General features: G+C 48.4%; 1 protein-coding gene across 1 annotated transcript in view; it reads left to right on the forward strand.

Annotated features, from left to right (window-relative positions):
* The window catches only part of SMARCA5 (SNF2 related chromatin remodeling ATPase 5), a 682605-nt gene that overhangs the window by 124439 nt on the left and 534049 nt on the right, over nucleotides 1–24117 (forward strand). The window lies entirely within an intron of this gene.

Consider the following 24117-nt stretch of genomic DNA (forward strand, 5'->3'; position numbering starts at 1 on the left):
CATCAAGGGTAACTGCATTCAGGTCTCTAGCAGCGTAAAGGCACTGGGTTACCTGGATGCTACCCTATCCCTCACAAGACTGGTTAATGCAATCGCCTCCTCTGCAGCACACACCTCAAAACTATTCCATGCATGTACACCATTCTTGTCTGTGACCAACAGTCACAATCGCCAGAGGGCTGTTATGTTCGAGGCTTGATTTCTCGCAACATCAAATCATTCAGAATAATGCCCTCACCACAGTACTTAACAGCTCCAAGCGTAAACACATTTCTTTAGTGAGAAGAGATGCACACAGGCTTCCCATTAGGGAATGCATTCTCTTCAATAAACTAGCCATCACGCACAAGTGCCTTTCCAACTCTGTCCGAAGTACCTTTCATCAACCTTCTCAATCACAATTGTCCAGACCCACTCATACAGTATATACCAACCTGCTGGCCATCCTAAGATTCAGGAGAATCTGAGCTTGAGGCTCCAGCTTCAGTCTGTTGCCAAGAACTGGAACGCTCGCCCTCCTCCTTCGAGCTGAACATTCATACTGGGCCTTCAGAAAACACCTCAAGACTTTTCCATTTATCCCTTAAGAGAGATTACGTTCTGTGTCCCATAATGTCATGTCTGTAAATGTCCATATGAAACCTGTAACCAGTGTAAATGGTGTCCAAACATGGCCGTGCCGCAAGGTTTTTCATTCATCCCTTGGACATCTTGTCACTAACCCTCCTTCCTGGCCTGTAAGGCCAGGAACATCCTTAGATGGATTTCTAGTGCCTGGGGAAAGCAGAGGCTTTTCGCAGGCTACTGCAGGGCCATGTTTTTGCTGCCAGAAACTGGTTTGGGACTGTCTGGGACCAATACACAGAAAAATGTGTCCCGTTCCCCCAAGCCCTCCCAAGCCCTCCCTGTCGACCACCCAGTGGCTGACCACCTCTGCAGACGTCACTTCCTTGAGCGCCAGTGGTGGGGGCGGGGGGATTGGCAACCTGTGCTACAAGACTCGCCTGTGCCACATTTTGTGGTTCCAGCATCCAGGGGATCTGATAGGAGGTGAAGTCTTAGCACAATTGGTTCCTGCGTCGACGTGCTTAGGTGACTGTCGCCCAAAACAGCTTTCCTGCATACAAGCCTGTGCTTGGAGGGGCCCTGCATAGAGTTCGAGGGGATTGGGTCCTCCGACGTATTCCATATCTATGACAGGTAATGTCCACAGCTGTGCTGCTTTGGAAAATCTTTGGTGTCTGCGTCCTGCGTCGATGACGTTGATGCGCCGTCCCCAAGGACCTCGGCCGACGTCACCCGATGTGATAAGTACGACGCCCATAGCCTCAGTTCCGTTTTTTCTGCAAACGTGTTCGCTTCGTGAATCTTGGTACGCCTCGACTCTTTGGAGTTTGCAGTTTTCAATTCTCGGTTCGTTGAACCTGTTCGATTTTGTGAAGACCTGTTCGTGGCGATGTCCGGGCTTCAAGAAATGCCGGCACTGTGGGTCCAAGATGTCGGTCACGGACTCGCACGACGCCTGCCTCTGGTGCCTCGGGGAGGCCCACGATACAGACGACTGTCAACTGCCAGTCGCTCACGGCAAAGGCCTTGCGGGAACGCAAGAAGAAGCTGTTGGTAGGCCGGGTGTCTAAGCCCCGGAAGTCGAGGTCTGCGGGGCTTTCGACGGATGACTCGAGGGGCAACTCTCCGCGTCATCGTCAAGAAGTCCAGTGGGTCTCCTTCAGGAGTCGGTCTCGCCACTCCTCCGCCTCTTCGAGGCATTCCCGGAAGCGCCGGCATCGGTCGCCTTCCCCGTCCTCTTCTGAGGACTCCGCCCGTCGGCGGGTCGCTTATCCCTCCATGCAAGCGACACCGGAGGAATGGGCTTTCTTCGGGAAGCAGATGCTAGCGATTCTTGAATCGCAGGGCACCGGTCCGTCCACGCCTCAGTGGGGTTGGTCAGCACCGGTCTACAGACACGCTCGTACGCCTTCGGGCTCGGGTGGTCGGCACGGCTCGCGGGAGAGGTCCCGCTCGGACAAGGGTAGCCGTTCTCGCCATGCCCGTTCCAGGTCCCGGTCCTCGACGTGCTCGAGACCACGTGATCCTGTGACGTCTTCAAAGAAGACTTCGATGCCTGTGGCGCCGAGGTCGACTATTTCTCTCGAGGCTGAGGCTCTGCCTCCGAGGGGGTCGTCAACACCATCGGCGTCTAGGTCGTCGAGACACGCTCGGTGCTTCGGCTTCGAGGCCTGTGTCGACGCCGCCGATGTTGGCGGCGCTGCAGCTGACATCGCCAATTCGCTTGACGTCTACGCCTTTTCTGCCGGCGCTGACTCGTTCGGCGCCCTAGACGCCTTTCGAGGCGGTGTCGAAGGGGCCCCGTGGCACGGGATTAGCCCCTAGGAAGGCTCTGGCTAAGGTCAGGCACTGCATTGGTCCCCAGGGGTCTTCCTCTCCCCGCCTGGAGTACATTTCAGATGGTGATGAAGGCTCTGACGGCTTGGTTCCCAGATGAGCTAATCTTGGGCCAAAGCCAGTTTGATGACATGAGGCAGTCACTGCATGATGCCAGTGGACTGGACACCTCTCTGGAGGTGGTTTTCTAGGCTGGAGCCTGGCACTCATGCCGATTCTTCATATCGGCGCCTTATGTCTTGGGTCACCGAGTACTTGGGTTGGTCTGCTCCCCCAGGGGAGTTCGTTCAGGATGATCTCGCGGACATCCTTGATCTTGGTCCCCCCCACTGACCCAGTTTTGCCGTTTCATATGGCTCTGCAGAGAAGGGTGGCGGCGGCTTGGACTGCTCCGGATAGTCTCCCGGCAGTGGGCAAGTCTTTGTTGCGAAAATACCGTCCAGCCAGTAGCGACCCCTGCTACTTGTCTAGGCACCCCAATCCGGAGAGTTTGGTGGTGCAGGCGGCTACGGCCCCGGCAAAGCAGGCGTCCTATCCTACCATCCCTCCGGATAGGAACGACGTTTTGACGGCTGGGCGAAGAAAGTGTTTTCTTTGGCGGGGTATGGCACTTCAGGCAGCCAACTCATATGTGCCTTGTCTCGTTTCACACACACTCTGTGGAACTGTGTTGCATTAGCGACTGAACATCGTCCCGAAGGGGACGAACGGGAGGGTTTCCTTGCTATGGTTCAGGATGGCAAGGATGCCATGCGTGAGGCCGTTCAGTCGGGTTTGGACTTGGCAGATTGTGTCAGCCGGTCCATGGCGGCGAGCACCGTAATGCGCAGGTACTGCGCAAGTCTGGTTTTGCTCCTGATGTGCAGTCCCGGCTCCTCAACATGCCCTTTGACTGTGAACACCTTTATGGCAGCAAGGCTGACGAGAGCCTTGAGAGGTTGCAGACCTCCAAAGCTGCAGCAAAGCCGTTGGGCGCTGCAGTTCGCCAACCTCTGCCTTTTTGTCTGAGGGGACAGACTTTTTGTCTGAGGGGACAGCAATGGAGGGGTGGTTCCTTTCGCTATTACTCGTCCAGTAAAGCGATGGGAGCTAGCAGTCAAAGAGGCCATTGTAAGAGTGCCAGAAGTGGAAACAAAGGTACTTGAGTTGCCAAGGCCGCTCGGGCAGTTGCCTCTTTGCCCTCAGGCAACGCCGCAGCCGCTACCACTCAGTCATGAGGCCGGGTCCCATGGTTCGCTGGTTGGGGGAAGGCTGGCGCAGCATCTTGTAGAGTGGCAAGCCATTACTTCGGATGTGTGGGTTCTGGAGATCCTAACCCACGGCTACTGTCTTCCTTTTCGGCAGAGGCCTCACGACAATCCACCAGGGAACCTCTTTGAAGAGTCCGGATCCGCTCCTTGCGCAGGAAATTCAAGCCCTGCTGGAGAAAGGCGCCATAGAACTGGTGCCTGTAGCGGAGAGTAACAAGGGATGGTATTCCCCTTATTTTTTTGATTTAGAAGAAAGACGGGGGATTGAGACCCATCAAGGACTTGCGCGGTTTGAACAAACTCCTCAGGAAGGACAAGTTCAAGATGGTGACTCTTTCTCAAGTCCTCCAGGCCCTTCAACTTCAGGACTGGTTGGTGTCTCTCGACCTCAAGGATGCTTACTTCCATGTGCCGATTCATCCCAGGCACAAGTACCTGAGGTTCACGGTTGGCGACTCGCACTTGCAGTTTCGGGTCCTGTCGTACGGATTGACCTCCGCCCCGAGGGTTTTCACCAAGCTCATGGTGGTGGTGGCAGCGCATCTCAGGCAAGGGGGGATTCACGTCTACCCCTACCTGGACGATTGGTTGATCAGGGGGAGCTCTCCCGAGCACGTCCTGAATCATCTGTCCGTCATCTGCCACTCCCTTCACAGGCTGGGCTTCCCCCTCAATTTAAAGAAGTCCGATTTGACACCAATACAGCGGCTCAGTACATCGGAGCAGTGCTCGACCTGTCCCTGGGGCAATGTTTTCCTCCCCAGATGAGGGCTCTTCACATTCAGCAGATGGTGAATAAGTTTCAATTTGCCCAGGATCTCCCAGCGTCCGAGTTCTTGAGACTGCTCGGCCTCATGGCATCCTGCATTCTTCTGGTGCCAGAGGCTCGTCTGCGGATGAGATCTTTGCAGTGGGCACTCAAGCTCCAGTGGTCTCAGTCCTCCGGCAGGCTATCGGACCCTGTTCAGGTGCCGCCCTCGGTAGCCCAGGACCTTCTGTGGTGGGCCGCCGAAGGCAATCTGATGAAGGGTGCCCCATTTTGGCTGACCTGGCCGGAGGTGACTATCGTGACGGACGCATCCCTCACGGGATGGGGAGCTCATGCCAACGGGTTGACAGTCGGCGGTCGTTGGTCTCCGTCGGAGTCCAGACTGCATATCAATCTGTTGGAGCTGAGGGCCATCAGGCAAGCCCTGAAGGCTTTTCTGCCGACTGTGCGTGGAAAGAGTGTCATGATTCTAATGGACAACACGGTGGCCATGCACTACCTCAACTAAAAGGGGCGGCGGGGGGCAGGGTCACTTCTGCTGTGCAGGGAGGCGATGCAGCTCGAGTTCTGGGCCATCCAGCAGGAAGTTTTGATCTCGGCTGTTCATCTGGCCGGAGACAACGAGACGGCGGACGCTCTGGGCAGGCAGAGCGCGATCTCTCACGAGTGGGAGCTGGCTCAGGAGATTCTCGTGGAGATCTTCGCCCTTTGGGGGACCCCTCAAGTGGATCTCTTCGCCTCCAGTGTCAACCGGAAGTGCGAAAGGTTCTGCTCGCAGGAATTTCCTCCAAAAGGAGCCTTAGGAGACGCGTTCGTGGTGGAGTGATCATTCCCACTGCTGTACGCGTTTCCTCCAGTACCCGTCATCACGCAAGTGCTGCGGAGGTTACGGAGGTTCGGTTCCCGGATGATCCTCATTGCTCCGGTGTGGGCCCGGAGGACGGTACCTGGACCTTCTCGACTTGTCCATCTGCCCTCCACGTCGTCTTCCCTACCGAGACAAACTGCTCTCACGGGAAGGGGGTGGGGGTCAGGTTCTCCATCCAGTGGTCAGATCCCTCAACCTTCACACTTGGCTTCTGAAAGGTTGAGGTATAAGGATTGGGACCTCCCTGAAGACGTGATGGAGGTGTTGCTCTCGGTAAGCAACAAAGTCTCTGTACAGTTGCCGTTGGAGAAAGTTCTGCGACTAGTGCAGAGTTAAGAATGTGGATCCTTTTGAATGACATTCCCATGGTTCTGTCTTTTTTGCTTTCCTTGGCCCACAGGGGCTTGCAAGTGGGTACCATTTAAAGGTTACCTGGCGGCGCTGTCCATATTTAAGCGCTTCGTTTGAAGGGTGTTCCTATTTTAAGATTCCTTTAATTTCGCAGTTTATGAAAGGGCTCACTAATATGTTCCCTCCGTCACCTTTTCTGGTGCCCGGTTGGGATTTGAACCTTGTTCTTGAGTTTCTTATGGGTGCTCCGTTTGAGACTTTACATTCTTGCCCTTTGAGGCTGTTAACCCTGGAAACTGTGTTTTTGGTTGCGGTTACTTCCGCTCGCAGAGTGAGTTACAGGCACTTTCAGTTAAGCCACCCTTCACTGTGTTTCATAAGGACAGGGTTGTCCTTGGAGTTCGTCCTTTTTCTTCCGAAGGTGGTTTCGGAATTTCATTTGAGCCAGAAGGTTGTTCCGGCGTTCTATCCTCCTCCACATCCTTCTAAGGAAGAGGAGAGGCTCCATAGGCTTGATCCTAGGAGAGCGTTGAGCTTTTATATTTCGCGCATGTCCCGGGTCAGAGTGGAAAGTCAACTTTTCATTGGTTACGCTGGAAAGCGTTTGGGACAAGCTGTGACGAAACGGACTTTGTCTCCTTGGATTATTTTAGCTATCTCCGAGTGTTAACGCTTGCCGGGTAAGGATCCTCCTGCTGGTTTGCGGGCCCATTCTACCAGAGGAGTGGCTGGTCTACTCTCCTGCAGAGGGGAGTTCCTATTCGTCACATCTGTGATGCAGCCACCTGGGCTTCAGTACATACTTTTTTACGTCCCTACTCCCTCGATTCCATCAGAGGGCAAGATCTGGCCTTTGGCAAGGCAGTTCTCTATTCCGCAATTTCCCACCTCCTTGTTCGGTACTGCTTTGGGAGTCTGTCACAGATATGGAATACGTCGGAGGACCCAATCCCCTCGAACAAGTTACTTTCTTACCTGGTAATGTTCTTTCGATGGGATGGTCCGACGTATTCCATATTGCTCCCTCCCTTCCCCGCTGCAGAATTTCTTTTGCGATTGCAGCTTGCATTCCGCAAGGCCTTGTGTGTCTGACTGGCAGTCGACAGTCGTCCGTATCGTGGGCCTCCCCGAGGCACCAGAGGCAGGCGTCACGCGAGTCCGTGACCGACATCTTGGACCCACAGTCCCCGCATTTCTTGAAGCCCGGATGCAGGGTTGAAGACGAAGTAGACATCGCCACGAACAGGTCTTCACAAAACCGAACAGGTTCAACGAACCGAGAATCGAAAACTGCAAACTCCAAAGAGTCGAGGCGTACCAAGATTCACGGAGCGAACACGTTCGCGGAAAAAAGCTGAGGCTATGGGCGTCGTGCGTCCTGCTTATCACATCAGGTGATGTCGGCCGACGTCGGCCGTCCTCGGCCGTCCTCGGACGGCACATAGACGCAGAAACCAAAGATTTTCCGAAGCAGCACAGCTGTGGACATTACCTGTCATAGATATGGAATACCTCGTCGGACCATCCCATCGAAAGGTTACCAGGTAAGAAAGTAACTTTTTCTTAACTATCCAACCTGAAGACCTTGCACCAGCATTTGTCGTAGACTGGAGAAGTACGTATGGAAGTGAGTTGTAACCATACTTACCTGAACCCCTAACTCGCTTCTAAAAGTTTTATTACTTTAAAAACCAGTTTGGCTTTTGCTTTACCATTGCTTGCTCGTGCAAGCACTCCGAAAGTTGGACACTCTTAGTTAGAATAACTTGTCTTGTACCACTTGAAACTCTTCATTGGACCCCAGAAGCCGTACACTCAATAATTTTCCCTGTCTCTCAAAGCTGTGTGGAACTTGGATTAACTATTGGGCACAAGGCCCCATACATTTTAGGGATGGACTTGTAAAGTTAGTGTTGTATCTCTGTGGACCTGTAGTGCTGCATTCTAATACTTCTATGTGTTTTGCCCAAATCCAATGATTGTGTGTGTGTGTGTGTGTGTGTGTGTGTGTATATATATATATATATATATATATATATATATATATCATATCATGCTAGTAGTCAATTTGTATACTTAAAAATACTTATTAATGGCCATATAACTGGTTGTTGAAGTGTTCCCTGACTTTTCACTGTGCTCTTTGAGAAAGCCTTAAAAGCTTGCCACTTCTTGACGAGTAGCCTAGAACACTCGTCCACCTACCATGAACTGGTTTGGCTAAAGCTCTGAGTTGTCCCGGTCACTAATCTAGGGTGGGCTTTGTTGGGATTTGTACTGTTTCTTTGACTTGGAGTCTGACGAACTCCATAGGCGGCATCTTTACATTGTGACACAGTGCACCTTCAGTACAGTCACGCATGGAATTCTTAGATTTCCCAAAGGTTTAAATACCTTCTCTTGGTGAAACCACTGTTTCCAAGAGCAGTGAAGTGAAATTGATTTTACTTATTTTGAAACTTTCTAGACCCAGCACTCTTACAATAGGGTGCTGGAGGGGTTACTTAATATCCCCTTTGTCTAGTTTCTCATGCAACATTTGTATATGATCTACAATTAAAGGCTGGTGGCAGTGGTTTGCTTTTTACTACCATTGTGTGTTTTTACCTCTGGTTGCAGCTGTAGTAAAGCAAAATATGGCCTTGGTAGTCTTTTTTTCACCATTTCTTGTTGGAAAGGTCCTTGAGATTTACTCCGCGCCAAACCAGGTTTAGTCTTTGTTCATTTTGTCTTTGGGATTTACGAGTGGCTCTAGCATGTTTGGCAGGGGCAGGAAGTGGGCGAGGTGCCCGAACTCCCTGTGCTTAATCCCATTTGTTACAGGAATGCACCCAAAGGTGATTGGTTGGCTGGCTGTCCTTGCAGGATAGCCACCCTGCTGTGAGTAACAGCTAGGCTGCGAGAGAAGAAACCTGCTTGGAAGGCAGTCGACTGCTGGACGAAGGAATCCGAACAACTTGGAAGAGATGCTTGCTTCAACTCCTGGACCCTCCGTTTGCCTGATAAAGCCCTGCTGCTGTGCTAAAGCTCTGAATTCGCCTTGATTAGAGAAGCCCTGCATTGGTCCCACCAACCCAAGGGGAGAATCTGTCCAATCAACCCCAAAGGGAACTCGTCTCTACATACACTCCGAGCTGGCTGTACTTCCATTGTTGTAGGAACTGAAGTCCCAGGGAGAGGAACACCAGACCGAGTGCATCTCTTTTGTCAGACCCGACCTCCAGGAAGGTCCTCTGGACTCGCAGGAAGCAGGACTGACCCAGCCTTAGTCACCTCAACAGTGTGCTGGACCCCAGTTGCAAGGAAAGTCCAGAGTGGTATCCGAGACCGCAGCGGTCTTATTTGCTATAGACGTGAAGTGCTGCTAAATTGAAGTTTGCCCATTGGTGCCGCCGACCTTCAAATTGTAGTGCAGGAGTCACCAGACTTCCTCCCTCTTGTCCCCACGACTGAGTTCCAGGAACAACATGATCTGCAGACCTACACAGGAACAGAAACCAGCTGGAATTTCTTCTAACCAAACGTACTGTTAAGAGGAATTGCCTCTTCTTTTGTAGCCTAACTTGTTCTCAGTTGAGACTGGTTTTGGTTGCTCTTGCAGAGTTGCTTGCAACTGTGCCCCTCACAAGCATCCTAGCTTGTGGCCCTTCCGTGATTTCATTTCTACACACTTTTCTAAAAACATTGTACAACTGTTTTTTATTTACCTACAAGATGATGTCCTGCCATTCTAGACTTTGCTCAACTAACATAGTCTGTCTTGCCTCTGAGAGACTCTTCTTACCTCTGACTTTGTGCTTTTGCCTTCCCCCAGGAAAGGGTTAATTTACTTTGCTTTGGAGGGTTCAAAAAGTAGTTACCAGTTTATGAATTGTTTACCTTTTTATTTTATCCCCCTATCTAACCTTTGCACCAAACCTAGCATTGCTGTAAATGTACTAGTGATAAATCAATGTCCAGTGTCCTAACTATTTGTCACCTGAGGGTGTAGGAAGTGTCTGTGCCATCCCCAATGGGTATCATCTGATTAGAGAAACAAAGTGTTTGAAGTATATTTTAAAGTGTTTTGCTCCCTTCTGAAGAAGGCTTATTCAACTGACTGTTAAATGAATACTTATTTAATCAAGAAACCTTGTGTGAGCTTATTTGAATACTTGACACTATGTATCCCTGTTTAAAAACCCTACTGCTCACATTGACCCCTCATGAGATGAGCTTGGCTGCTCAGCCACACTACCAACTTGTGCAGTACAGACTTGTACTAAAGGTTGGGTTACCTTTTGCCAGGATTTATGAATACATTGTTAGCCCAGTGGCTCCCCAAAAAGGTACATTGGGCTGCATATGTGGTAAAAGGCCTTGGGAACTTGGTTAATCAGAGCTAAAAGTACAACTGCCACTAGCCTACTCCCTAAAACCAATATATGGTAATGTGATTTTACCTAAAGCAAACATGGGAAGCTGGAGAGCCACCCCTGGGACTGGAAGAATTATGGTTGACCTAATACCATATACTTTAAGGCAAACCATGTTGCACATGCAGGGGGACTTGGAGAGAGTGGAAAGCAAACATTTGAGGGCCCTTAGAAAGTGGGTCACCGAGAGAATGTAGAAGTCGCACCAAAGAGGTCTATTCAGCCTTCTTTTTTTTTTTTTTTGTAAAATTTTCTGTGAATTGGATGGACATTTGTTATGAATCTACACTCTAACATTGAGTTTTTCTTTTTTTTTTTTATGTACATGCCGACATAAAGTGGGGCCTGGCTCTCCCTTCCCGAACTCTCCACTCATCCACCTCCAACTCTTGAGGGTCAGACGTTTTTCCAGGCAGTTTGGGGCAGATCTTTCTTTGGCTGGGGCCTCCCTCTGGAACAGCCTCTCTGCGCATGAAGCTTGAGCAGAACCATCTTCGGTTCTTGAAGCAACTCGAGACCTTCCTCTTCACTTATACCTTCTCTCTTCCTCTCACATGCTGGCCACTCTCTGAACTTGGGCCAAGATTGCTGGCTTTCCAGTTGCACCTCGCAGTCTCTTGGCCCCCTCCGCCCCTGCACTTGTGGCATGTATCTGTAACCCTACAGTCCACCCGCTCTCTGCACTTATTAGACACCTGCTGGCTGCACCCTGAGTACCGGCACTTAGCCACCCATTGGCTGCACTCTGTTACATGCACTTCTCCCTTTGCACGTCTCCACTCCCCCCCCGCCTGCGCTTGCGTGATCTCAATGACACAAGATAGTTTTTTGTCCTCCCTTTGTTTCTGCCATCTTGTCTTGTCGCGCCTAGAAACACTTGTGTACAGGCGCTTTATAAATGCCATATCATATGCATGTGTGCCCAGGTCTTTTCCTCAATTTGAGGAACACATTACTCGTGACATTTCTGTCTCGAACAGGGTCTGACCAGGAGCATCCTAAATCTGTTGAATTCTCTACAGTAATTTCCATAATTGTAACATTTGTAGTAATGTTGTGCACCTCCATTTCTCCCTCTAGAGATGCACATCCACCCATGGGATGGTCCAGCAAGCCTTCCAATCACAAGATGCTGACGCATATGTTTTGGCACTTGACACGAAGGTTCACTCACACAGGAAGTGTACTGCTGGTTTCGGGCAGGAAACCAGCTAATGCCAGTCTAAAGCACAATGGCAGGGTGCCGCAGTGGGCTCAAGAAGTGAAGTTATGAGCACATCTGCCATATTAGGTCTGCATGATGGTTGGAAAAGACAAAGGGTGGCTCAAAATAAGATGGCTGGGAGTAACGTTAAAAAACTCATTAGTACCCAAAAGGTTACCATATTTGTTCATTGGGCTACAAATGCAGAAAAACTGGCTGCAACCCTGATTACCAAATTACAGCTGCCACCAGCCTTCTCCATAACACGATTGTCGGGTGATGGAACCAGTGTGATGCTTAGTTGTTAAGATGCTTAAATCCATGAGACTTGTATCAAAGTGTTGCAGTGAAAGGAGGACTTCAGTAGAAGTCAGTCTGACACCCAAAAATTATAGAAGATCAAATAGGAAATGCAAAAAGCTTAGGGTCCCATTAAAAACTAACAAAACCCTCAAAGATCGAATTCTGTCCTGACACTGCCAATTATTTGAATGTTGCTCGACCAGTGATTAGAAGGCTGGGGTAATTTCCAGCCATGCCATGTGTCTGGTGGGTATTCTGAAATCTTATTTTTGCTACGTGACCTAATCATTAGAAAGCATGGTACTTTGAGGGGTGTGGAGGACAACCGTGTAATGCTGTCGACTCCTCCTGTTCTGTTGAAGGTGATGCTCTTTTGGCCAGGCCTGCTGAATGGGATGCCTTTACTTAAACCTGTGTGCAGGGTCTGTTCTCTTTCCTCCACAGCTTGCTGGGTGTTTCCCTAGATCTCCTGGAACAGTGTGATACTTATCTAGACAGGGGGCTGCTGATGTGCTTGTACTTGAGCTGCAGTTGCTTGTGGCTGACGCTTTTTGGGGACTACTTTGGGGAATATCTTACCATGGCCACCCAGCTGGTCTTTGTCATAGGACTGCTAGAATGGATTCCTAAACTCTGGCCTGGCGGACATATGTTCAGGAGGCCACCCTTGTTATTGTGAACAGGAAGCAACTTTTGGGAGTTTAGCCAAACCAATCAAGGTAGCATGGAGCGAGGCCAAGGCTGAATCTCGTGAGGTGAATGGGGGTCAGGGGTATTGCACTATATTCAGTCACCATTTGGTGCAATGCAAAGTAATACACCCCGCCCCCCACCCCACATACCTGTAAAGTAAGGCCAGGGATTAGGTTACCAAGAACTGTCCACAGGAATTACAATCCTAGCTTTAGAAGTCCAACCCTAAATTGTATGGGACCTTGTGCCCAAAAGTTCAGTTTTCAACGAGATTAGGAGACTGGGGAAGACTAAGAGGGCTCCTGGGATATGACGATTGACTGGTTTCCTGTTGTTCCTTATGAGTCTTACTGGGCTCAGGCCCTCCTTTGACAGTCTTTATAACACCATCCCTTGCTACCAGCACTTGCCCTTGGGCACCCTGCTCTGACCAGCCTTCTGAGGCTGGGGCCACCCCTGTCCTCATTCTATTTACCCCTACCCCTGGTTCCCTCTAGCACTTGTCCAGGACCTTCGGCCCCCTACTTCCAGCACTTCTCCCTCCTCACCCTCTCCCTACCCCATCACCTTGATCTGCCCCATCCCCCTGCACTGCTTGATACTGCACAATCAAATGTGTCGAGGCCTAGTAGGACGTTATTGTGTTCTTCCCTGCACCCCACCCTCTTGTCTTGTGGCACCTGGAAACACTTTTTGATGTAGTTCCCAGCTTTTGGAGGGTTTTTAGCAACTAGTTGTGCTAAAGCCAAACAAGTAAAAGTTATGCACACTTCAGGGGTGGAGGGTGTTCAGGCAAGTAGCACTACAACTTAACACCCGTACTACAGTTTATCTTCACACTTGGCGGGTCGTCAGAGCGTTGCCTGAGGTAAGGTTTTCCCGCATTTGGTTTTCCCCCTGTTGTGCCCAAGAGCTCCAGTCATGGATGGAAGCTTGGTGCAACCTCTTCTCTACATACCATGCAAGAACCTCTGCTGTGGGAAAGTAGGTTACAGCGACACCATGCGTCAAGATTGTTATGGTCGAACAAGGCCTCCGATCTCAGGACCTGTTGAGGGCAGAGCTGCAATTACGCAGGTAGACCACTTGTTGCACAAGCTGAAGATCCCCCCTGGAGTTCCTGGCCAAAACTCAGAACAGCGGCGTGCCTATCCTGGTACTCCAATCTGGAGCTGGTCAGTCTACTAGGTGGTACAGGGACACTTCCGAGGGCTCCAACTTGCTTGAGTACCACAAGATGCCGGGAACCAGTTGTTCCTGCCGGTCCAGAAGGTTGCAGCACCGGCAGGTTTTCAGTGATCAGTAGTCGGGCATGCTCCACTGGGACTCCAGTCAGATTCAGTTGCCAGGCATCTTCAGGGATCGGCCATGGGTAGTCCAGTCTTCTCGGCTACGACGGGATAGTTGCTGCTTCAGATCTGCTGGAATGGCTGCAGGACACCTAGTCCCAAAGGCAGGTGAGTGATCAGACTTGGCCCTCCAATGGCAAGATCTGACCCACACATGCACACCAGCAGTGCTCAATCGGGCCACTGTGGGTTTCAGGCAAGCATGCACACCAGACTCTGGTGCCAGTATATGGATTGGGACCAGACGGTCTGACATCTTCCTGGGACCCCACTCAGGTGATGTGTACTAGCCTGTGGAAAGCCAGTCTTGCCAGGGAAAGTGCAGGACCATAAAAGGAAATTCCTGACCTGGCAGGGCAAGGAGGCGACCAAAGAGCAAACTAAAACCCTTGTGGCACGGCCATGTTGGGACAAAAGCCACTGTGGTAGCCAAATGCAGGTTAAAGAAAAATACAGAATGAAAAAGTAACTGCTGCCACCAGTTTGTCCTTGGGTAACCTAGCTTCTTAGGTAACCAAAACATAACTGAGTGTAGTCTAGGGTAATACTAAAGAAACCCATTGACTGCATTGGAAAATGCTTTGTGCAATGTTTACCAAAAAGGTAACAAAGCCAATAGATGAAGGGAAACTTTCCCAATACTGACAGTCGGTTTCCCCATAACATGTAAGCAAAAGCCTGGTGGAGTGCAGCTGCAGGCTTCACTTCACTGAAAAGTAGGGCATGGTGAAAAACAAAAGTAAAACGTTTGGGGGTCAATAGAATATGGAGGGATGGTTGCTAGAAGATAACTTTCCTAACCACGACCCCTTCTAATGCCTGTGCTGTAACGCTTGACTTGTGCGTTGCCTGTTGTAAGTGTAAATGCCAAGATTGCTCTGCTGCTTCTGCTGTGCCCTTGCCGAGTTTATCGACTGTTGTCAATTGTAAAATATCCTGTCATTTTGGTCTCATCGCGCCTAAGGTTTGATTCACTGATACTGGGCCTAGCTACGAGTGTGTTCTGGTTTCTTGTTGTGAAGTCAGACCTCTGCAATGTGACCCCTTGGCAACCTCTGCAGCATCATTAAGTCTGAATGTTCTCCCCTGGGTCCTTTGATTCCCCCACCATGTTGTTGGCCTTCAGAAATAGTACTCTGGCCTGCATTTAGGCAAAGTGCCACTTTGATTGCAATGTTTTTCTGTTGGACTTGCCTGCTTCCTCTACAGCCATCCCTATTCTAGCTTTTGGTTGTCAAAGCGTTTGAGGTCCCCATAACTACGACTTGGTGGCTGCCTTTACCTTGGTCCCTGAGCCATGTGAAAAAAATGTGCCTTTTTGTCACAAAAACCGCAACTGCGATTATTTTTTTTTTTTTTTTTGTCTTGTCGCACCTTTAATACTATGAATTACATTTGAATAGTGCTTGTTAGGGTAGATTTTAATTTCTATGAAATCTTTCACCTGTGAAACCCAGAACTTTTTTCCTGCACTTGCCATGTTCCTGTGTGAATTGGGGATCTTGTTCTTTTTTTTTTTTTAAGTCTTGTAATGGTTGACCTTTTTATGCCTCTCCATAGTGCGTTTAGATTTATAGTTCTGTTCAACCTTTGGTCTTAATGCATTTTCCTATGGCGGCACACAGCACCTTATGGGCAGTGTTGCCTCTTGGATTACCCTTTGTATTTTCTCTTGATTTTTCCTTGGATGAACTACTGTTCCCAGGGGGGGAGGGGTTTCATCCCTTTTACATGTTGAGACAGTACACTCCTCAGTAACCTTTCTGTTACTGAGGCAAGCTAACTCCTCTGGCTGTTGCCAGTGGATATACTTTACGTTTTAGTTAATATTATACACAGGCAGTCAACCAGCTGCAGTAATGCACAGAAGGGTCACTATTTTGCTAGAATTGTGGCTCATGTCTTTTTTTTGTGATTGAGTCTGCTTGTCCTTTCTTGGGTCTCTTTCTGCTGTCCTAGGTGTGGGAGGTCCTGGTTGAAGTTTTGTATTTGGCAGGAACCCTTCGTTTCCTGCCGAGGTTCCAGATTGTCTGTGGAGGTAGGAGTCTAAAACTCTGCAGGGCTTTGTCTGCTGGTGTGCTTGAGCTAAACCAGTTCCCACTGGTAAGGGCTGGCTGTCCTGATTGGACAGCCACACGCCCCTTTCTGTAAACTCCAGGAGAGTTTGCATAAGTTGTGTGCGGGTTCCTGAACAAAAAAATTTGATTCAAATGGATTGTGTCCTTCAACGTATTCCTCATCTTTGATATACTCCGTCGAGGGTGACTCCAATGGGTGTAAAAGTAGCACACGCAGCGCCCGTTGGTCTCGGTTCTGTTTTTCCACAGAACGTGTTGCTTCAGGGACTCTGCCCGCCTTGTATTTTCTGCTACGCAGTTGCATTCTTCATCGAAGATGTCCTCTTCCTCGACCCCCAACTACCTCTGGTTCAAGTTTAAAGAAGTGCAAAGAAGGCAGTTCTAAGACGTCAATCATGTGCCTGTTGTACCTGGGCGAAGATCATGACACAGAGGCCTGCTTGAAATGTAAGGTGATGACGGGTTAAGCCCTCCAAGGGAGGAAGGGGAAATTGCAGGTGGGTCGTAAATCTAAATCCGACCGATCCTCCAACGTCGAGGCAAGTTCATTCCCCTCGACAAGGAAGGAAGAAAGGTCGATCTCGAAGTGGCTCCCACCACTCGTCTTCAACAAAAGAGCGAAGAAACGACGCCACCATTAACCATCTTCATCAGATGAACCCCCACATAAGTTTAGATGCCCCACTAAACATTCTTCTTCCGAAGAGTGGGAAGCATTTAGTTTAGAAATGGTGGAAGTGTTTGCGAAGGCAAGGCCTCGGTCTGCGTCTTCCTCAGAAGCCGGCCGAGTGTTCCCGTACCCACACGCGTGCATCCTCGAGCCTGTGTGATCGAAGAAGAACCGATTGTGAGCCCTTGGTCTCTGATTAAGTAATTCGAGCCGTGCTCGAGGTCTTCAACACCGTCCAAGGCTCTGCACACTCTTAAGGCAAAATCCTTGAAGGCCATCATCAAAACCTTGATTCCTTTTCCACCTTCGGCGCCATTTTCATGAACGCTTTTGTTGACGCCAACAGCGCTGAAGATTCCTAAGGTTCCAACTCAGTCCTCGGAGCATGTTGCAGCAAAAGAAAAAGCTGCTAAAACAAAACCTTCAATAAAACCAGTTCCTCCTGAAAGATCTTTCACTTTGCCCAGCAAGAAATCTTTAAATCTTTACCTTCAATTTTTGAAGAAAAGGAAAGATCTGAGGATGAAGAGGTTCCTTTTGGTCTGGAGTTTGGTACTCCTAATGTGCCAGAGTGCTTGATCTCTAAAGTAAGATGAGGGACCTCATTGACACACTACATAATGCTAGTGGTGTAGATACATCGCCAGAGACTGAATTTGCCAAACCAGAACCGGTAGAACATGCAGACTCCTCTTACCGGCAACTAATGTCAAAAGTAGTAGACTATTTAGGATGGGCCAGACCATCCTGAATAAATTGACGCATTTATTCAGGATGATTCAGGATGATTCTTAACGCAGCCTCACAATCTACTGTTTCCAGAGCCCAGGCATCTGAAGTAATGTCTCGCCATTCTTGCAGATGCTGGGACAGTCTGCCTACCACAGGTGTTACGTGACGCAAGCTCTAAAAGCGGTTTTGGGGCAGATGTTGCAGCTGCGGATGTTGCAGCTGCTGATGGCAAGGAAGCGGGAGCTAACTTCGCACTCTTAAGTTGTCCACCACGAGGGATTTCTCTTTGGACTCTGACTGGCCATTCCTCTCGCCTTTCCAAGTGAGCAGTAGCAACGATAGGATCGTCCCCATCAAGACTGTCCAGCTGAACGAAAAGGCTGAGGTTGCCCGACAGCAGCCCCTAAAGATTTGGCAGCCGCTTTTGAGGTCTGCAACCTCTCAAGGTTCTAGTCGGCCTTGCTGCCAAAAAGGCGAGACCCGTCAAATGGCATGTAGAGGAGATGGGACTGTACATCTGGTGCAAAACCTGACTTCCGCAACCATGCAAACCTGCGCATAACTGCTTGTAGCATTGGCCCTACTGACGCTGTCTGCAGTGTCCAGACCAAACTGAAGGGATTCACGCATGGATTCCTTGCCATCTCCAACGATAGCTGGGAATCCCTCCCTTTCATCCCCTTCTGGTATGTGCTCTGCTGCCATGGAGATGGACTCCTAAAGAGTACGAAAATTTGGCAAAGGCACACGTGGCGTTGGCCGATTTTAGGGCCATACGCCTCGCTTCAAATACCTTGCGTGCCCATCCATCCACACTCTTGTCGACTCTATCCAGAGGGATTGTTGGATGTAGCTGTGGCTGCCTGGACCACCAAACTGTCGGGAGTGGGGTGTTTGGACAGATAGCCGGGGGTCGCCACTGGAAAGGCAGTATTTTGTAGTAAGGGACTTGCCCACAGCTGGGATAGAATCCGAGGACTCCCAATTCTTGCCCACCCTATTTTGCAAGGCCACATGGAACGGTAAAACTGGGTCAGTGGGCGGACCTTTATCTAGAATTTCCGTCAAATCATCCTGAATAAATTGACGCATTTATTCAGGATGATTCTTAACGCAGCCTCACAATCCACCAGGGAAACCCACTTTGACGATTCCAGATCCACTCCTACAGCAGGCGATATTAACCCTGCTAGAGAAAGGTGCTATAGAACCAGTACCTGTACCTGTAGCAGAGAGGAACAAGGGTTGGTATTACCCATATTTTCTGATCCTCAAAGGATGGAGGACTGAGACCCATTTTGGACTTGAGATACTGAACAAGTTCCTCAGGAAGGACAAGTTCAAGATGGTCACTCTTCATCCAGATGGTGTCATTGGACTTTCAGTATGCTTATTTACATGTGCCTATTCATCCAAGCACAGAAAATACCTGAGGTTTGCTGTTGGCGGCTCGTACTGTCAGTTTCGAGTCCTGCCATTCGGGTTGACCTCCACCCAGAGGGTCTTCACCAAACTAGTGGTGGCAGCGTAGCTCAGGAGGGGGGGGGGGATTCATGTCTACCCCTACCTGGACGATTGGCTGATCAGGGCACGTTCTCCCGAGCAAGCCCTGGATAATCTGAAAGTCACCTTCCACTCCCTTCAGTCTGGGCTTTTTCCCTCAATTTAAAAAGTCAGATGACCCCGTCCCAGCAGCTCCAGTACATCAGAGCTATATTGGACTCATCCTTGGGAAAGAGCTTGCCATCCGCTCAAGACATTATTCAGATGGTTTCCAAATTTCAGAATGCCCAGAATCTTCCGGCCTAGGATTTCTTGAGGTTGCTCGGCTTCATGGCATTCTGCATTTTTCTGGTGCCAGAGGCCCATCTGAGGATGAGATCCCTTCAATGGGCTCTAAAAACTCAATGGTCCCAGTTATCAGGAAAGATGACAGACCTACTTCCGGCTCCAAGCAGGGTCGCACAGGATCTTCTGTGGTGGACCTGCAAGGATAATATTCTGAAGGAAGAACATTTTTGGCAGCCGTGGCCGGAGATTATAGTAGCGACGGACACCTCACTCATGGGGTGGGGAGCCCATGCCAACAATCTGACAGTCTGCAGTCGTTGGTCTCCATCAAGTCCAAACTACACATCCTTTTGGAGCTGAGGGCAATCAGACTAGCGCTGCAGGGCTTCCTGCCCTTGATCAGAGGAAAGAATGGTCTGATAATGACGGACAACAGTGGCAATGCATTACCTCAACAAGAGAGGTGTAGGGTCACTACCTCTGTGCAGAGAGGCAATGCAGCTCTGGTACTGGGAAATTCCAGAAGGAATCTACTTATCGGCAGTTCATCTGGCTGGGGAGGAAAACATGACAGCGGGCGCTCTGAGATGGGGAAAAGACGGCAGTGTTACACGAGTGGGAAGTAGCTCAGGACGTCCAAGAAATCTTGGGGAACCCCTCAAGTAGACCTGTTTGCGACTGGGATCAACCGGAAGTGCGAAAGGTATTGCTCAAGGGAATATCCTCCAAGGAGCTCTAGGAAACGTGTTCAGGGTGGATTGGGATTTCCCACTACTATACACATTCATCCGATTACCCGTCACTCCTCCAGTCATCAGGAGGTTGAGACGGTTCGGAAGCCGTATGATCCTAATTGTCCCGGATTGGGCCAGGAGAATGTGGTACCCGGACCTTCTAGACATGTCTGTCCTCCGATTCGTTTTCCGCAGAGAATCTTCTCTCACAAAGGGAGGGACAGGTTCTCCATCCAGAGGTCCACACTCAACCTTCACGCTTGGTTTCTGAAAGGCTGAGATACAAGGATTGGGACCTCCCGGATGATGTCATGGAGGTGTTGCTTTCATCAAGAAGGCCAGCAACAAAACCTCTGTACTGTTGCTGTTGGATCAAGTTTTGCGACTGGTACAGGGAAAAGTGTTGATCCTTTTCTATGTTCAATTCCAAAGGTGTTATCATTGGCACACAAAGGTCGCTATGTTGGGACCATAAAAGGTTACCTAGCAGCGCTTTCCATCTTAAAGCGCTCTTCTGAACAGTGTTCCTAATTTAAAATTTCCTTGGTGATTCAATTCCTAAAAGGGCTCACTAATGTGTTCCCACCTTCTTTTTTTCAAGTTCCAGTTTGGGACTTTGATCTGGTTCTAAAGTTTTTGATGTGCCCCATTTGAACCTTTGCACACATGACCATTGAGGTTGCTTACCTTCAAGACCATTTTATTGGTTGCTTCTACATCTGCATGTAGAGTGAGCGAGTTGCAGGCACTATCTTCCAGTCCACCCTATACTGTGTTCCACAAGGGTAGGGTTGTGTTGAGTCAAACCCTCCTTACCTAAAGTTGTCTGATTTCCATTTTGAATCAGAAAATCATTCTGCCGGCATTCTATCCTCCGGCGCATCCCGGTAAGAGGAAAGACTCCACAGGCTGGACCCTAGAAGGGCTTTAAGCTTTTATATTTCTAGGCTCTCCAAGCTCAGAGTTAATCAACTCTTAATTGGAAATACTGGAAGGAAATTGGGTCAAGCGGTTTCAAAGCAGACCTTGTTGAGATGGATTTTGCTTTGCATTTCAGAATGCTACAGATTAGCTGGTAAGGCCCCGCCGGACGGCTTGAGAGCTCACTCAACCAGGGTCACAGCCTCTTTGACAGCCCTTCAAAGGGGTGTCCCTATTAAATCGATCTGTGATGCAGCAACTTGGTCTTCAATGCATATTTTCACAAAGTATTCTAGTTTAGAAGCTACCCACTCTCAGGAAGTCTCCTTTGGTAAAGCTGTACTATGGTCAGCATTGTAAGATACCATCATTCTCAACATTCTACTACATCCTCCAAATTCCTTATACTGCTTTGGGAGTCCATCAAAGGTGAGGAATACGTTGGACACAATCCATTCGAAGAACAAGTTACTTATCAACTGGTAAAGTTCTTTCGACTGGATGTTCCTCCAACGTATTCCTAATCGCCCTCCCATCCTTACCCTCTGTAGAATTTCCTATGTTACTTCTTCAGCTCTCGCAGGGCTACCTACCGTCTGCCTACATTAACTAACACAAACGGGGAGGGAAAAAACAGAACTGAGGCCAAAGGGTGCCACGCGTGCTACTTGTACACCTGATGTCACCCTCGACAGAGGCCTTTGAGGGACCTCGACGCACGGCGCCTTGTGCTGAGAATTTTGTTTCCGACCCAGCCGTAGCTGGACGAGTATATCAAAGATGAGGAATACGTTGGAGGAACGTTACCAGTTGGTGAGTAACTTGTTCTTCTGGGACCTGAAGACAAGCTGACCACTGGAACTGAATCTGAAAAGGAAGATGAGACTGCTGTAACGGTTTCCAGCTACCAGAGATGCCTGCCGTGTAACGAGAGCCTGGTCTGACCTTTCAATGCAACCTAGGGGTCCTGAAGACGATTACCCTTACAGAGGCTGGTGAGACTCGCGTCATGAGAAGACCTGCATTTAGATCCACCCCTCGACGTGCTGTGACTTTGCTGGGCTGCAAACCACAAATCACCAGGGACCTCGTCAGTGCAGTCCATGGTCTTCCGATTTTCGTGGAAACTTTGGACTCCTGCTGGACCTCCAGAGACACAATTTGAATCCTTAAAGTACCCTCAACAGAGTGAAGGACCAGATTAGCGAAGAGAATCCGACAAGTGTAAACTGTCCATCTGGTACCTGTAAAAGGGTGCCAAAACCACTGCGAGTAGCACCGAATATTCATTTGTTTGGGAGCCTTTTCTGTCGACTGCTGCTGTCAGTTCCTAGCACACATTAGGGGGGGGGGGCAGATGAACCATTTATTAAATGGTTCAATGACCCAGTTTCTGCTACAGCTGGGCCCTATTCCATGGGTTATTAAATCACCTCAAAGAACAATACACACAGCGAATAGGATTTTTGTTATACTAAACATGTCATAATTTATTACGTAGGCCATTGGTCCTACGGTTGCAAGCTTAAAGACCAATTGGGTCGATTTGTAATTATGTAGAAAAATCAAAACATAAATACATATGTCAATATAGAAAATGCATACATGTATACATCAACATTTTGTGAATTAATCAATTGAAACTTAAGTGACACAGTATAGTAATACATTTTGAGGAAAACACTGGTAGAGAAACGATCTTTCTGGCCCTGTCTAATAGATCAGACCTCCTCAATTCGCCAATGTCACTTATTTTACATTCTAAAAATCATTATTCATGACCAAAAGCACATCCCAGGTCCTATCCAGTGTCAGTTCTTTTGTCACCGCGACCAAGAATCCAGGGACTGGGTCCTGTGTTTCTGCATCGTAAAGGTATCGGTCTCCAAGCTTTTCTTAACTGCTGAGGTACTGTTGGCTTACCTAAAGTCTTGTCAAGTCTGTGTGGCAGAGTGGGCGATTCAGGTGTTGGGGAGGTTGCCCATACTGCGCCCCCAGGTCTAACGCTGGAACACATCTCTGAAGCCGCCTACAAAGTCCCTGAACACTTTCTACTAAAAGTCTGTACTTGTTAAAGATATCTTCTGGTACTCTGACTTTCCTGCATCTGAACCAGAGTCTGACCTGCCTACTGCTGACTCTTAAGAGTGCTTCGAGATCACTCGTGCCCTAGAATAGGAAGGGACTTTAAAAAGTAAGGCCTCTGACTAGAAATTATAGCAAGTGTTGCAAAGTAATTACTTGTAAATGTTAGTGTAACATTGATTCTTGAAACAGAAAAAGTTAAAAAATGTTAAGTGCTTACTTATGAATTGCTGACTGCTAATCTGTAAAGGATAATGGGCGATTTACTTAATCTTGATTTGTGCTTCAATGTTCTATAAAGTAACTGATTAGGTATTGTTTTAGTATTCTTGAAAATCAAGAAGTGAAAAAGCTTACCAATAGTGTTTACTCACCTTGAATAGCTGTTGCCATTCTAAAAGTGTACCCTTGGGTTTTGATTGATGCATTTCCAAAGGATTCTGCTTATCCTAGATTTGCCTTCTGCGCCTTTGGAAAGTATACAAAGTTCATTACTGACATTGGACTTGTGTTCCACTCGTCTGAAAAGTATCATTGGTATAAATACTCATTCCTGTATTGGAGTTAGACCAATAAGGTTTTACTCATAGCTGCTGCCATTAAAAGTGTAACATTGGTTTGTGCTTCCTTAAATTGCTTAGTGCCATTGTAAAACTGTCTTAATGAGTTCTTATCCATAAGTAGCCGACTGCTCCTCCGAAAAGTATGTAATATTTGCTTCCCTTTGTACTGTTCTGAAAAGTAATGGGACTAACTGTATCCTTTCTGAAAGAAGAGTAAGTTGCATATGTGGCAGTGTATAATGTGTAACAGTGTTGGTATATATAACTAGGTGTTTCTTGTAACTGAATTACACTCTAGGTTATTAACATTAGGTTCTGCCTCATTTGAATAGCATTCTTTCTGCAAGTTGGTTTTACTCACCTTGAACTGCATATTGCTCTTCTAAATAAGGTTATACGTTGGTTAGGCATACCATGCGTATTGTGTTGGTTTTTATAATTTTTGAATTGTGATATGGTACTCAACTTTCCAAAGGTATATCTTTGCCTATGTACATATAAAATAAATTACTATTTTAAAAATCCAGAAGTATCCGTGTTTCTTTGGACCATATATATACTACAATTTCTTTGTACCTCTACAGCCCTCTCTCCCTCCTGAGATAGGCCTGGCTGCTCTGTCATCGCTACCCAAATATCTCAGGTGGTACAGCCATATACTAAGATTAGAGTTTCTGTATTGTCGCGAGCATAGTTTTTAGAAAGCCCTTAAAGTGGACTTTAAAAAAACTGTCCTAGCAGTATGTGCCTGTGAACCCTTCAGGTTGGGTGTTGAGACTTAACTTAATTACACTGAAAGTTCAAATTTAAGTCATTCAATTGCATCCCTTCCCTCCTTTAAAAGTAACCTGTTTTTACTTTTTGTGTTTACTGTAAAATCTATAGCACAGCTGCTAATTGTGCATTAGTTCTCTTGTTCCATTAGTTATTACCTATGT

This window comes from Ambystoma mexicanum, chromosome 6q, assembly GCF_040938575.1.
Source record: "Ambystoma mexicanum isolate Mex_15411 chromosome 6q, UKY_AmexF1_1, whole genome shotgun sequence".
NCBI classification, from domain to species: domain Eukaryota; kingdom Metazoa; phylum Chordata; class Amphibia; order Caudata; family Ambystomatidae; genus Ambystoma; species Ambystoma mexicanum.